This window comes from Callorhinus ursinus, unplaced genomic scaffold, assembly GCF_003265705.2.
Source record: "Callorhinus ursinus isolate GAN/ISIS: 27379988/994484 unplaced genomic scaffold, GSC_fseal_2.0 scaffold20, whole genome shotgun sequence".
Classification (NCBI taxonomy): domain Eukaryota; kingdom Metazoa; phylum Chordata; class Mammalia; order Carnivora; family Otariidae; genus Callorhinus; species Callorhinus ursinus.
The window spans coordinates 3409243-3424992 of NW_027397082.1; the positions used below are offsets into that span (position 1 = coordinate 3409243).

Genomic DNA, 15750 nt, shown 5'->3' on the forward strand with positions numbered 1-15750 from the left:
AAAGTAGTCTAAAGGTATTTATGGCACATATAGTGAAATATAGCATTAAGAGTGATTATCAAGTGTTTTACAGTAAAAACTGTACTCATCCACAAGGTGTCAGCCTACAGGCCAAAGAGGCAAAGAGAAATCTCCAAGTATAGTGTAACCCTAATATACCTAGATATCCACAACTTAGAGCAGGGCCTTGTCCTGTGATAGGTGTTGTTGATATCCTCATTTTACAGATAGGAAACTGAGACTCATTGAGGCTATGAGATTTGATGACATTCTTGATTTTAAGCCCAATGACCTGCCCATGGTTTATCATTTTTATAAGAACCAAATGATAAAACAAAAGACAGATCAAGTGTAGTGGTTATTATACTCTTGTGCAATTATGACTGTCCTGGGCATTTAGATACTGTCTGCACATAGTAGGCCTTCAAGTGAACCTTTTCCATATGACCGGATTAATTGATGGATTAGCCAATTATTTAAAACAATAAATATAAGTGCTTAAAATTGCTCTCATTAAAAGAAAGATCAAAATATCAGGCGCCTGGGTGGCTCAGTCGGTTAAGCCTCTGAGTCTTGGTCTCAGCTCAGGTCTTGATCTCAGGTTGTGAGTTCAGGCCCCGCGTTGGGCTCCACACTGGATGTGGAACCTACTAAAAAAACAAAAAAAAGAACATCAAAATCACATACATAATTCAATAGAGGAGACACACTTGAAAGGAATATGTATATAGTATATATATGTGTATATGTATATATTGTATACAATATGTGTATATATTTTTATATATATGTATAAAATGTAGTTAAGAAAAGCATGGGGAGAGTGTTATTGAAACAGAAGGGAAAGGAAGGAGGTGTAAATGATTAATAAGAGTAAATAGGATACCATATAAGAAAGTGTGAATTGACACAAGATCGTCCATTGTATGGGGCACCTGGCTGAGTGCCGCATCTCTTCCAATCGGAAGAGCATGGGATTCTAGATCTCAGGGTCATGAGTTTGAGCACAATGCTGGGTGTAGAGGTTACTTAAATAAATAAAATAAATAAAACTTAAAAAAAAGGCCATTGTATAATGACAAAAGACAGACTAATAAAGGCACAAGAATTCTAAAAATATAAAATATTTTTAAGAAAAAGATCTAAAATTATAAACAGAAAGCACAGAATACCACCAGGGAAGATTTAGGCTTCATATTCTCTTCCTAAATATGAAATCAAGTGGACAAAATAAAGACATTGAGAAGGTTGAAAAGAGAAATGATAGTGCAATTAATGCATTCCTGTTTATACATCCTCAGAATACTTAAAAACTGATCACAAAATAATTTCACAAGGAAAATCTCCACAAACTTTAAACCCCCAAAGTACAATTCATTAAAACTATATGAAATGGACTCCAACAAACTACTCAATATCTCATTAAATAGGTATATATGAATTATACAATCTTCAGAGCAAGTAAGAAAATTAGAGTTTAAAAATCTATATAGAAATAAACAGGTACAAGTTCTAACAGCAGAATTTAGACTTTTTTCCTTTACATGTTCTTATTCTAAAAAAAGATAGACATAGCATCTACTTTTAAGATCTTAGGAAAGAGAGAAAACAATAAACCCAAACATGTAAGTAGAAGGAAATAATAAAGACACAGGCAGGTATGAATAGATTATGAAGACAAAATGGAATAATTGATAAATTCAAGAGCTGATTCTTTCAAAAGATGAATATATTAGGAAAACCTCTAGAACATGGAACTGGAAAGAAAAACCCAGAAATAAACTTATAAATGAGGCAAATATAACAATAAAAATAAGGGTGATATTACAATAGAGATGTGAGCTTGGGTGTGGACAGTTCTGAATGCTTTTGAGATGAATAACGTTCTAAAAACTCAAATGCCAGGGTGCCTGGGTGGCTCAGTCAGTTCAGCGGCTGACTGGTGGTTTCAGCGCAGGGCATGATCTCACGGTTGTGAGATCCAGCCCTGAGTCCGGCTCTGAGCTCAGCATGGAGTCTGCTTCAGATTCTCTTTTCCTCTCCCTCTTCTTCCAGCTCATGTGCTCTCTCTCTCTCTTGCAAATAAATAAATTCCTTAAAAAATATAAAAATAAAAACTCAAATGCCGAAAATGAGCAGAGGAAGTCTTGAACTGAGCAATACATGAAGAAGAGATTGAAAAACTATCAAATGATATTACTCCTCTCCCACCAACACCAGAAGGCAAAGAGAACCAATAGATTAAGCAATAGAAAATTCTTGTTACACACACACACACACACACACACACACACACACATATTTTAGAGAAAGAGAGAGTACAGGCATGAGATGGGGGGATGGGACAGAGAGAGAGGGAGAGAGAGAATCTTAAGCAGAATCCGCACTCAGCACAGAGCCCAATGTGGGGCTCGATCTCGTCACCTTGAGATCATAAGCTGAGCCAAAATTAAGAGTCTGATGCTTAAGTGACTGAGCCACCAAGGCACCCAGAAAATTCTTGTTATATAAAACCAGTTTTGAACACAGAAAAATATGGTAAATTACCTAATTTAATCTACATGACGAATATAATTTAATTTCAATATATCTGTCAGACCAAACAGGATAAAGATAACAGAAAAGTTACAGATGTGAAATTCTGAAATAAAGAGCAGTATGAATAATTCAGCATTACTTTAAACAAATAACAGTCTGCACTCCATAAGTTTATTCCTGGAATGCAAAGAAAGTCCAAACTAAGAACTAAGAATATAATTACTGAGAAATTAGTAATGAAATATTTCACACCTGTAGGCTAAATAAGAAAAAGACCCATATCATTCTTTTTAAATATAGCCAAAAAAAAAAGGAATTTGACAAAATTTATCATCAAGCTAAAAAAAATCAATTGGATAGAGTATTTTCTTTCTTTCTTTTTTTTTTTTTTAAAGATTTTATTTATTTGTCAGAGAGAGAGAGAGCACAAGTAGGGGGAGCAGCAGGCAGAGGGAGAAGCAGGCTCCCTGGTGAGCAAGGAGCCTGATGTGGGACTCAATCCCAGGACCCTGGGATCATGACCTGATCCAAAGGCAGACGCTTAACTGACTGAGCCACCTAGGCATCCCGATAGAGTATTTTGTTAATATGATTAAGAGAAACAATTTAAAATATAAATGACAAGTATTGATAGACATTGTCCAGGATTGAGCTCAAAATAATAAGATCTAAGAGGTACCTAGGGTCAGAGAGTCTGCAGTGTTGGTTAACTACTCTCAACAAATAAAAAAAGCTCTGTGGACAGTAGGACTGACATCTGATAACTACTGATAAGCTGGTGAAGACAACGTGAGGGGAGGGAAGGCTGCTCACTTTGCGCCAAAGAATTTCATTTGGTCAGCGATGAGATTCTGTGGCAGAGACAGTTACCTGCTAGAGTCATATCCCCTCCTCTCCCCATTTTTAGCTGGACACATCGCTGCTGAGTAAAAAGATTACATCTTTCAGGCTCCACTATAGCAACTAGATATGATCATGCACCTAAGTTGTGGCCAGTTGTGGCCTAATTAAATTAGACATGGTATACCATTCTTTCCCCTTTCTTCCTTCCTATAGTAGCTTGGAATATGGTCGTGATGGTTGGTGCTCCGGTGACCATTTTGGAGCATGCAGATGGAGTCATATTCCCTTGTAGGGTGAAGCCGAAAGCTTTTCCATCAGGGACTCTCAGCTTGGAGAAGCCTGGCCTTGAGCGCTATGAATCTGTGGGACTATGTTGCTTTAGCCATGGTTTTCTGGGTCACTAGTACTCACTCTAAATGATAGCAATCTCAAGAAATAATATTGAATTGACTTTAATGTACAAGTAAATAAATGATCTAGGTCCTAAAGTCTAGACCATTACACTTCTAGCCTAATTTTTAAAGGAGGAGAAGCTTAATATCCACACTAGCTACTTAAAAACTAATCCTCTTTATATTTTTCAAAATATTTTCCAAATCAGATACCACAATAAGATAATTTACTATGGGAAACTTTTGGCTATACACAAGTTAAAATTGAGAAATGTCCATTAAGATGATGGCTGAGGCTTAGGTTTTATAATAGTTAATCCACAATCTTTATTCCTAGCAATAGCTATATATATATATATAAAATATATAAATATATATTTACAGTATATATTATATGGACATAAGATGGGATATATACATATAAAATATATAAATGTATATATACTATATATACACTCTCTATATATTTAGCTAATTACAAATTAAACATTCAAAATAAGTTGCATTCTTTTGTACCAGCAAAAAAAGTAATCCAAAGTTACACAGGATCTTATCGACAATAGCATTAAAAAATATAAAAACCTAATAACATAATAAAAGGTATGAATGCCTTACATAAAGAAATCTTTAATGCGAAATATAAAACATGAATAAATGACCTAGAAGAGGTGATATTAATGAGATATACAATAGGGTTAATTTGTCCTAAGGTCACACATAGGCTAAAGCGATCTCACTTGGAATTCTAGGTTATTTTAGAAAAAGAAAACAAAAATAATTCACAACTTGATTTTGAAAAATAAATGGGTATGGCTGTCAAAAATGTCATTTAAAAGAAGAAGCCAGTCCTATCAAATATGAAATCATACTATAAAATAACAGCAATACAAAAGATAAGACTGGAATACTAACAAAAAGCTCAGTGGAACAGGATAGAAGCCCATAAATTAAATAGAAAAATTTAGTATGTAATAAAGCATCATAAGCAAAAAGGAAATGAATTATTTAATAAATATTGAGAGGGAGGAGAATTGCTTTTCTTATTCCTTCCTTCCTATAGACCAAAACTCATCTCCATATGGAAAAAAAATTAACCTGAAAAATCAATGAAAATTAGCTAAAAATAAAATAGAATCTCAGATATTTGGAAGGATGAGAACCTTTTTTTTTTTAAGATTTTATTTATTTATTTGAGAGAGAGTGAGAGGGAGAGAGAGCATAAGCAGGGGGGAGGATCAGAGGCAGAGGGGGAACCAGACTCCCCACTGAGCAGGGAGCCCGATGTGGGACTTGATTCTAGGACCCTGAGATCATGGCCTGAGCCGAAGGCGGATGCACAACCGACTGAGCCACCCAGGCACCCCTGAAAGGAGGAGAACTTTCTAAAATTTGAAGCAACTAAAGAAAATACAAAATAATAGATTGCAAAAAAAATTTCAAAATGCCTCTAGGTGAAAATACAGAAACTAAAAATAAAGCAGCCTGTTATAAAATGTATTTATGTCAAAAATGACAAACTGTAGTACTACGTATAGTATGTAAAGATCTCAATCAGCTTTGTAAGAGTATATATTAAAGATTTTATTTATTTCTTTTGACAGAGAGCGAGAGCACAAGCAGGGGGCGCAGGAGAGGGAGAAGCAGGCTCCCCGATGCGGGGCTCGATCCAAGAACCCTGGGATCATGACCCCAACCAAAGGCAGCCACTTACCTGACTGAGCCACCCAGGTGTCCTGTAAGAGTAATATTAAGATTTCAATAACTATATGGACCAAAGCCTTGCTCTGACAATTTAAGTATGATAAATACACATCATTTGTTTTAAAAACATTTAAATTAGCTAGTGACAAAAATGGAAACCAATTTGGTAATACAATTCAGCACCTACAAAATACTTGTACTCTTTGACACAGTACAACCACTCTTGTGAATTAATTCAGAGGAAAAATTAGAAAACAAATATGATATATGGAGAAACATGTTTACTAAAGCATCATTTAAAATAGCATGCGTGCGCGCATACACACACACACACACACACACGAAGCCCGCAAAGGGAAATAAAAAGGAACTAAAACAACAACCATTACAAATTATGGTAAATATTACACAACAACAGAGACAAGTTTTACCTGATAACACTAAATTTAAAAAGCATTTCATAAAATTGTAAATAGCTGTAGTTATAGCTATAATAAAATGAGGACAGCAGCTCCCCCCAAAAGCAAGAAGAAATTATAAGAGTAGTATTATGCTGAAATTATGGGTCATTTTTCTTTATTAAAGTGTTATTTAATTTTGTTAAGAAAACCATTTTAATCAGTATGGGTGTGTGGTGTGTGTGTGTAGGCATATGGTACAGTGGTTAGTAATTATATGACCTTGAACAGTTTACTGGAGATTTTTAAGCTTCAGTTTGTTCCTTGTAAGGAGGAGATAATAATAGGATCCACTTCACGGAGCTGTTACGAGAGTTGAATGAGGTAAGGCAGGTCAAACATGAACTCGGAGGGCCTGGCCCTGAGTAAAAGCTCCCTGAGGTACTGAGGTGGAGAGTAACTGACTTTGGAAACGATGATGTTGGGAATGGTGGTGTCGCCGAATCCCTGTTTGTGTATTTCCAGTGGTTCTTCCACTATTCTCAGAAAATTGCTCAAATTTCAATCCTGATGACTAAAGGCCACCATCGTTCTGCCCATCTTGTTCTAGAAGAATAAGAAAATCTCCAAATTCCCAAGCCAGACTGATATTCTGTTGTTCCGCACTATTACAGTCGTGCGGGTTGTTAATGGCAGGTGGGGTCAACTCTGATGCGTTGGTACCTGTGCCGTACCTCTTGTTAAATAGTTTAAACATCACACCTGCTGTTAAGTATTTAAAATATTTAAAATTTAAAAAGTGGTGTCATGTCCACACTTCTGTTTGGTTATGACTCTTGTTAAAAACATGTCTCCAGTCTTCGGCACCCATCCCAAACCTTACCATCCTTCAGAGCTCAACCCAAACTCAACCCTCTGCAAGATACCTCCTCTAGCAGTCAATCCCACTCACTTCTCCTCTCCCTGACATGATTATCTGTTTCTATTCATATTTCTCTAACTTGGCAGGAAGATCCTCAGAACAGAAAACATGCTGCTGTTGTCATTTGGTTGGTTGGTGGTTGGTTGGTTGTTTATTCTTAAGAATTTCTCACAGGGGCGCCTGGGTGGTTCAGTCAGTGAAGCGTCTGCCTTTGGCTCAGATCATGATCCCCGGGTCCTCAGATCAAGCCCCGCATCGGGCTCCCTGCTCAGCCGGAAGCCTGCTTCTCCCTCTGCCCCTCACCCTGTTCGTGCTTTCTCTCTCTCTCTCTCATAAATAAAATCTTAAGACAAAAAGAACAGTACTTGAATAAGTTGAACATTTTAACTAAAAGACCATTTATCTGTCATAATTCCAGGTTACTTCAAGAAGCGGTATCAAAATCACTCCATCAAGAACCCCCAAAGGAGATTTTCTGAAGTTATGTTCCCTGCACTACTTCCATAAGTGAGTGAACTGGTGCCTTGATTTATGCCCTGGACAGAAACAGTGACAAATATAGTTATACAGTTATGGTACATTAGGTGATTTTCTTACAATAAGGGCATTTAAAACAAACCAATATGTGAGCAATACCTAAAATCTTGGCACTGTCTCGCCTAACCGAAGTGCCTTCTTTCTAAGATGGTACCCTGTTGCCAATAGCTAGACATCCAACTCAGGAAGAAGCATAAGACATAAAGGTGCTAGCTTAGTGCTCAGTTTGGTTAGAGAATCTAACTTAGAGAAAAGGCTGTATCCTCACTTTGAAAGTGCCCTGTTATAAAGAAATCAGTCAGCTTTCTGCCAGCACTGACCCATCTCTGTATTAACTCTCCAGATTAATGTCAGATCATACCCCAGGAATTATTCATGAAGCCCCTCTGTACAATATAATTGCAGATTTTGGCATCCAGAGTGAAGTCTCATTGTTTACAGATTAGCTTCTCTTCCTGTACTACGGAGGAGACAATGATCTGAAACAACTTAGTCTAGGAGGAAATGGAGTTCATGGATTTTCACATGAAAAAAGCATTTGTCAAATGAGAGATCCCAGGTCTCACTTACACTCCATCTTGAGAGTGGGGGCCTGCAGCCACACTGAGAAGGAGGTGGCTGATGTCTGCTTCAGGTCCATGAATGGCTACTTTCATTGTGAGTCTTTCCCAAGTGAATGGAATGGCTTTTTATCTATGCTTAAGAATTCGTTTTGCTAAACCTTAGCTCCGCTAATCTCGACTACGACATCACCAGGTGTAATTTATGCATGTGGATGAAGAAACCTACTTGTTTCCAGGGAAGGGCACCAATCAGCAAACTAACTGCAGTGAATCATTAGAGAGTATTCGATACAATCAAAAAATTAATATATACTCAAAAGATGTTTAATATTTTACTGCAAATGTCAAGTTTCACTAGTAATGAGCACATGTTAATTGTGAGATTTTAGGCTCTTAAAATTTTTCAGATTGTGGCTTTGAAAGGTGACGAAAGGGAGATTTTTGTGTTAAGAGAAGTTTGCTTATTTTATTACGTTGACATCAAAGGCAATAGCCTTGAGCCATTTTCTCTGGATCCATTTGGTACATGGGCAGTTGGCTTTCTATAGGATAAATGTACGTGAGTGTGCATGCATGTGTGTCTAGGGATGTGTATGTGTGTGTCTGCTATGTATGTATATATAACAACTTTTATAGAAAAATAAGTATTTCCTTTTGGTTCTAATTAAAACATTTTCTGGGGACATTTAACACAAACACTTACCAAAATGGGTGATGTGCTAACCTGATAAGAACTTACATTTTTCTCCTCACTAAATTACATTAAATTAAAGCCATCAAGTGACCCATATATCCTAGGTTCCCAGTCAGTTTTAGCAGGGTAATAGTTCTGCCTAACTCCAGGGGTCTTCTGGGTTCTGTGAAATTTTTCTGGAAGAAAACGTCTCTGAAATACATTTTCTTTGAGTTTGAATCAACTTTCCCCTTCTTTCTCTGCACACCAACAATCAGGCCAAGCAGTGTTTCATTGACCTGTTTGAGATTCTCTCTCTTTCTATATATAAGCAGGATGTTACTTCTACATCATTTAATCCAATGATTTAGATGCTTGAGCAGTAATATTCTCCTATGTATCTCATCCCTACTTGACTGTGTGTTTGTAGCTTTGACCTGAAAATGATTAGTTATTAAGGAAGGAGAAGAAGGAAGTGAGAAAAATCAGTAAGAGCAGAAGGTGGCTTACTAAATATAGGGGTTTCACACAGACTGATGAAAAATTGGCCACCGTAGGCTTGTTTTGTGACACAAGAATGTTAACTGCAAGTTGTTTTCTTCCATGGAAACTCATTAAATACAGAAAAAAACCCACAATCCAATATAGAGTATATTCTAATATAATTTAACTTGAGGTTTCATACAGCTATGATTTTTCTTGGCCCGATGAACCATAGGCAATTATTTCCTTCTTATATCACTTCAGTTGTTTGGAAAATTTGATAAGAGAGGGGATTCACTTATATAGTATACATTGTACATATCTGTATCTTATACCTACAGACGCTCCATTTCTTAGCAGAGAAAACGTATCTGCTGGCAGATCTGCAATATCCCTAGTTACTCTTCAGCAATCCTTAAGAGTGTTTGAGTTAGCACCTGCATGAGCCTACCAGCCCACTTTAATTCTGAGGACCCTTCAAGAATATTCCACACTGCAGTGGCATGTGGTTTTATCGAGCATGGAAAATGCAATTCTACTTCATATAGATGAAACCTTGAGCATAAGGGTGCAGTGTTTTGCTCTGGTGTGTTCCTGAATTGGTTTTGCAAATCTCATGTTATTATTATTTTTTTTTTGTGGGGGCAAATTGTTAGTTTTCCTAAATATAAAAGCTCCCCCACCCTGGACAATGAGGACTTCATCGCTCTTCTATTGCTTTTGAGAAATATGATGACATTTTCTAGCATAGAGATCTCTCCATGCAAAGGAATCTCTTATAAAATTAGAAAGTGAAACCTCCAAGAGGAGGTTTTGTGTTCTGTGGCTCCTGGTCTTTCTCCTTTTAGGCCATTCTTCATATTTCATTACTTGTTTATGGTCTGTATTTTTCATTCGTCTGTAAACTCTGTACTGAAGGGTCCGTGTCTGTCTTATTTACATCTACATCTTCTCTACTTAGCCCAGGGCCTGTAGGGACACAGTAGGCACCCAATAAGTATTAGTAAAAAGAACTGAATGGATGGATATAGTCTATTCCTTAACATGTGCTTAATACATTAAAGTCATTTCAACTTTTAACCTTCCTTTACAAAGTCCTGCAAAGATCAGTATTTCCTGAGAAGCTCCCCTTTTTGTTTTCTCAAGAATTATAACATAAAGAGTATTGTGAGTTGCATACTTCAATATTTTGTTGGCAGAGAAGACACTTTCTAAGAAAGGTTTCACTGGAAGCTCTATTTCTTGTCTTTCAATTTAGAAACTGTAACACTCGTCCTCTCTGAGTAATTGTAAAAAAAAATATCGTTAAAACAAAGATCTGGAAAATCTCTACTCCTGTCTATTCGAGTTATGGGCATTTAACTCAGAAGTCTTGTGTTGTGCCAGGCATATGATACCATCCAACACTGATGTAGTGCCTTCTAGGTGCCAAGGACTAGTCTAAGTTATTTATATGCATTACCTCCTTACAACACCTTAGGAGGCAAAAATATTATCATAACTTCGTATTACAGAGGAGGAAATGGACACTTGAAGAGGTTATTTAACTTGCCAATGTCACAAAGTTATTAAGTATCAGAGGAAGCTTTGCAGTCTCTCCTAGGGTCTTAACCCCCGAGGCATTCTGCTGTTTGAAGCTGTGAGCATGTTATGGGAATGGCCCCGTCTTGGTATCATTTTCCCCCTCGTTGTGAGTTCATTGGTACCGGGGCAAGGGCTCGTATAGCACTTGAGCATCGGAGAGAGATGTTAGGATTCTTCAGGGTTTTCACTCTGACAAATGATCTCCGTGTTTAAAAAACATGTAGCTATGCTTAAAAAACGGGAGGCAGGACATTTTAAAAAATGCAGCAGGACAACTAGACAGAGAAAAGTGCATTTCCCAGAAGCTGCAGAAAAGACTGTTTTATTTCTTAACACACCAAAATGCTTCACGGTGGTTTAGTGAGAACCCCACCTACCCTAAAAGCAAAACCTTCCCCGGGGTTTCCAGGCTCCCGTGCACGCAGGCGGCGGTCCGGCCAGCAGAGGGCGCACGAGGTAACAAAAGTCTCCAGGTTTCCGATTGTGCTTCCTGGACTGTGGGCAGCGGGGTGCCCTCCGGGCCACAGCCTGGGGAGGCTGCCGGTGTGAGGCGCTTGTTGCCAGGCCCTTGGTACAGGAATAAACATTCCTATGTGCACAGGAAGAAATGGAAAATGAAAAACCTTTGAGAGAGGGACTTGGCTCGTCTCTAGCCTGGTCCCGACCTCGTGCATGGGAGAAAAATGTGTTGCTGGTTTGTTAAATTTGGAATGAAAACAGAGTTTACTCCAAGGACACTCTGACTCTGTTCTCATGAAGGAAATTGAGGGTGGGCGGGGGAGGGGAGCTGACAGGAAATCCGAGTTTAGCAGTACAGGGACCTGGAGGAAGTTTCATCTTTTCTGCAGCTCACTCAAGCCATTCTACATGAAAAATAAATGACCTATTTTGTTTTCTGTTTGTCCCCACTTTCACCATATGTGGTGGTCAGACCAGGGGATCCAGAGTCAGGAGAGCGTGTTTAGTGCCCTCTGCCGCCATTTTGTACGTTGGCCGCCTGGGCTAGTTCACTCTTCCCTGACGTTCTTGCCTCCTGACCGTGTTGGCAAGTCTCCTGAGAGGCTGGGCCACTTAATTCAGATCTAATATTTCCACAGAAAACAGGTTTCAAAACCATCAATTCTGTGCGGGGAGTATACAGTGTTATCATTTGGGAGTTCGTTTGAATTCAAAGTTATTTTGAAAACATGTGGTGTGCGTCCTATAGCCTGAGACAAAACTAGAGATTCAGACTGTTCTGGGGAACTCCCGAGGAGGACGTGGGGGAAGCCGTGATGATTCCACACAGATATAGACTGGCCAACTCCTCGGTGCCGGGTCACATGGCCTTTTCTCCAGAGAGTCTCTTTGAATGTGTTGTGGATAATACTGACTTTCAGGCCTCTGAAGGCAATAGCCAGAACCCGATGATGATACTGTAATACGTATTTGTGGCCTTTCCCCTCATCATAGTTTATTTTTGCCATTCAACAATGTGGAGTGGGTCAAGGGCTGTCATTTTGTCATTTTGGCAACAATGTGGCAATATTAACAACAATAAATAAATAGAATATGCTCTCAACCAGAAATTAGTGGGCTTAGCTTCAGGGCAGTGCCAGTTTCCATGGCTGGGTTATCAGCATGGCATATTCATAATGGAACTTCCAGCAGTTTCCTCAGCAGCTGTGGTGGCAAGGGCATGCCCTCACAAAACACGCAGAACTGAAACACGATAATCGAGTGTCTCTGGGGTCCCTGATATCCTGATTTGTTGCTTTCTTCACCAGGACAGGTGAACTCTTCATCTAGAAGTTATCACGTTTAGTTTAGTCTTTACCCGAATGGACGTGCCCAGGAGCCGGTCTGTCCTTGAAAGGGCACGCTTCCTTTCTGTGAGGAAAAATAGAAGCAGCAGCCAGAAACTTCGATCAGTCTTTCAGATTCCAAAACTATGACACTGTCACACTGGTGTCATTAAAGCTAACTAACCATATTAAACGAATATTAAAATATGGGCTCCTTTGCATAACATAATGAGCAAAACCGCTTTTAAGTTTCTCCCTGTGCTTTGAGGTGAGGTGGCATTTACATTCCCAAACTTTGAAGTTGGAACAAAATGTACAGGTAGAGGGTACTAGATCAAATAATAATCAACTTCAAAAAGCATTTTGGCTGTTGGATGTCCCAGGGCTAATTTCCTCTAGACATTTTAAATGTAAATGTCTAAACTCATTTAAAAATTGTAAATTGGTCTAGGTTCAATCAAAAAGCATCCTGACAGAACAGGGAGACCAGGCTAATTGTCATTTGTTTGTCAAATGAATTCCATTTGGGAAGCAATGAAACCTCCAAGCTAATTCTTTTAAGGTGAGCTGGTAGTTGTATTATCAGTTAAATGCAGTAAAATGCATAATCATACAATGATAATGAAAACTGAACCTGTGTTAGCACCGGGGCTTTGCCTGCCAGGGGGCATGGAGTGATGGAACTTAAGTACTATCATGTTGGCTTGGCCACAATGGCACCAAGTCTGGTCTTTAGCCTTACAGACACTTTCTTTGCATTTTAAAAAACTTTATCAAAGCACCGTAGCAATATAGAAAATGTCAAAGTGAAATGCACTGTAGGCAAATTGAGATTTCATTAAGTTTAAATTTATTGCTTTTGACTGATGTATTACCATGCTTGTTAAGAACCAGTAATTTGGAATATCTGTCTGCCTGGTAAAATAGCTTTGTCTCCTTGCATATTACTTTGTATAGACTTTGAAAGACCACAATAATTCAGAGCAAGTGTGGGCTGTTTTTCAGTAGTGTTTTGAAGATTGTAAGGCATTTGCCTTGTGCTCTGAGAAACTTTCCACCCACTTCCTGAATGTCTTGTCAAGGTATTGCAGGTTAATTGTAGAACTCAGACTTATGGGGCTTTTTTGTGAGTTTTGCCAAATGGTATGACGGGTGCAAAGAGGGAGAACTGAAAATGTCTCTTCTGCTGGGACTGCTTTCTTCTCCATACTCCCAAAGTGGGTGGAGGTGGGCGATGGAAGGCCAACAGCGGAGGGGCGTGCACCATGTTGGTCAATGGAGAAACAGCGCTGCCGGGAGTTAGGGAAGAAAGATGGTCTAGCTCACCCCAGAAGTTTTGTAAGCAAGGAAGGGGAGATGCCTAGGTCACAGGGCTGGTGGCAGGAGTAGTCATTCAGGTCTCAGCTCCAGTGTCAATGCCTGGCAGAGGCTCCCCTCACTGCTTGAACCCCCACCCCAAGCTTGTCCTTCTTCCCCACCGCCACTGTTGTTCTGTAACTCGCGGGTGGGCAAACTGCTTTTTTAAGCTTCATTGTGATATAATTAATAGACAAAAGCTTCAAATGTGTAATGTATACTTTTTGATGAGTTGAGACACATGCATATCCCTGTGAAACCATCACCACAATCAAGGTATGGAACGTATTTCACCTCCAGAATGTCCTTGTGTTCTTTTGTGCGTGTATTTTGTGAGGACACTTAACACGAGAACTATCATATTTTAAAGTGCACAATATCATATTGCTATACACACACACATACACACTATTTTGTACAACAGATCTCTAGAACTTACTCATTTTGCACAGATAAAACTTTATACCTGTTGAGCAACAACTACCTATTTCCCCCTCCCCCCAGCCCGAGGCAACCACCACTCTATGTTCTGCTTCTGTGAGTTTGACTATTTCAGATGCCTCATGTATATGAAATCATGCAGCCTTTGTTTGGTGTCTGCCTTATTTCATTTAGCATAATGTCTTCCGCATTCATCTATGTTGTAACGAATGCTAGGATCTCTTTTTTTTTTTTTAAGGCTGAACTTTTTATTTAAAGAGATGCATAGGAAGCCAAGAGGCAAAACTGATGATGCGACAAACGTACTTGAATGGCAGGAAGGAGAACAAATTTGCACCATTTTTTATTGATGAAATTCAAAATAGAATAAAACAATTGAGTATAATATCTTGTAATGTAGGTGTACTAATGAGAAGAATAGCATTCTTTTTTGGGAGGATAGCATTTCACTTGGTTGGGGTCCCAATGTAAAAACCACTTTAGCTCACAGTGCTAATAAAAACAGACAGGGGGCTGGGTTTGGTCGCAGGCCAGTCCGTGGGCTTTTGCTCGAGCACGTTGTTCCATTTAATTTTCTCCACTGGCTGCATTACTCTCTAGAATCACCTTCTGATTGTTTGCTGCTTGATTATCAGTCTGCCTGCACGAGAAAAGCAAGGTCCATGAGAAGAGAGGCCTTATCTGTTGGGTTTGCCTCTGTATCCCCAGCTCTTGGAATAGCAGGAGTACACCCGGTGAGTGGTAGACACTCATTTGATATTTGGTGACTAATGAGTGAATCCAGATCTTACCACCAAACTGAAGAGACACGATCCATAACCTACCCAAGGGATGAGAATGCTCATGGTTCCTTCAGCATGTCTGACTTACCTTATAGCAATGTATTATTGACATGAATAACTCAAACTTCTGGTTACTTCTGGTTTATGTCACTATTTCTGTTCATAGAGTCCTTTCCGATTTTACTATGATAAGGAAAATGACAGTTAACCAGAACATAGCGCATATATATATATTTAAGTATTTTGTTTATTTATTTGACAGAGAGAGAGAGAGAGAGAGATAGCGAGAGAGGGATCACAAGCAGGGGGAGTGAGAGAGGGAGAAGCAGGCTTCCCACTGAGCACGGAGCCGGATGCGGGGCTCGATCCCAGGACCCCGGGATCATCACCTGAGCCGAAGGCAAACACTTAATGACTGAGCCATCCAGGCTCCCCAAGAACATAGCATATTTTAATACCTTTACAGTTCTATAGTAGTTGGCTACATACAAACACCCCTTTGGTTGTGGTCATAAATGCGCCGAACTCTGGGTCCAGCTGCCCTTTGCCACTCCCCACTGCTAAGTCCCGGCTTCTCCACAGTGAGCAGCCGCCCCCGTACAGCCACCCACATGGGTCCAGGGGCAATGCCCCTCGTGAAACCTTTCCTGAGGACTCTGGCCTTCGAGGAGCTCCCTTCTCCAAATCCCTTGTCCTCTATCACACACTGAGCTCACACTAGTCTGTTTCATAGTAGTTTTCTCATTCCTTCGT

At 39.2% G+C, this 15750-nt stretch overlaps 1 long non-coding RNA gene across 1 annotated transcript in view; it reads left to right on the plus strand.

The window, feature by feature from the left end:
• LOC141374622 (uncharacterized) overlaps positions 1–15750 on the plus strand; it is a 214310-nt gene that overhangs the window by 127719 nt on the left and 70841 nt on the right. Inside the window, exon 4 of the long non-coding RNA XR_012381643.1 lies at positions 7213–7301. This is a non-coding gene — a long non-coding RNA (uncharacterized lncRNA). The remainder of the gene's footprint in view (positions 1–7212; positions 7302–15750) is intronic.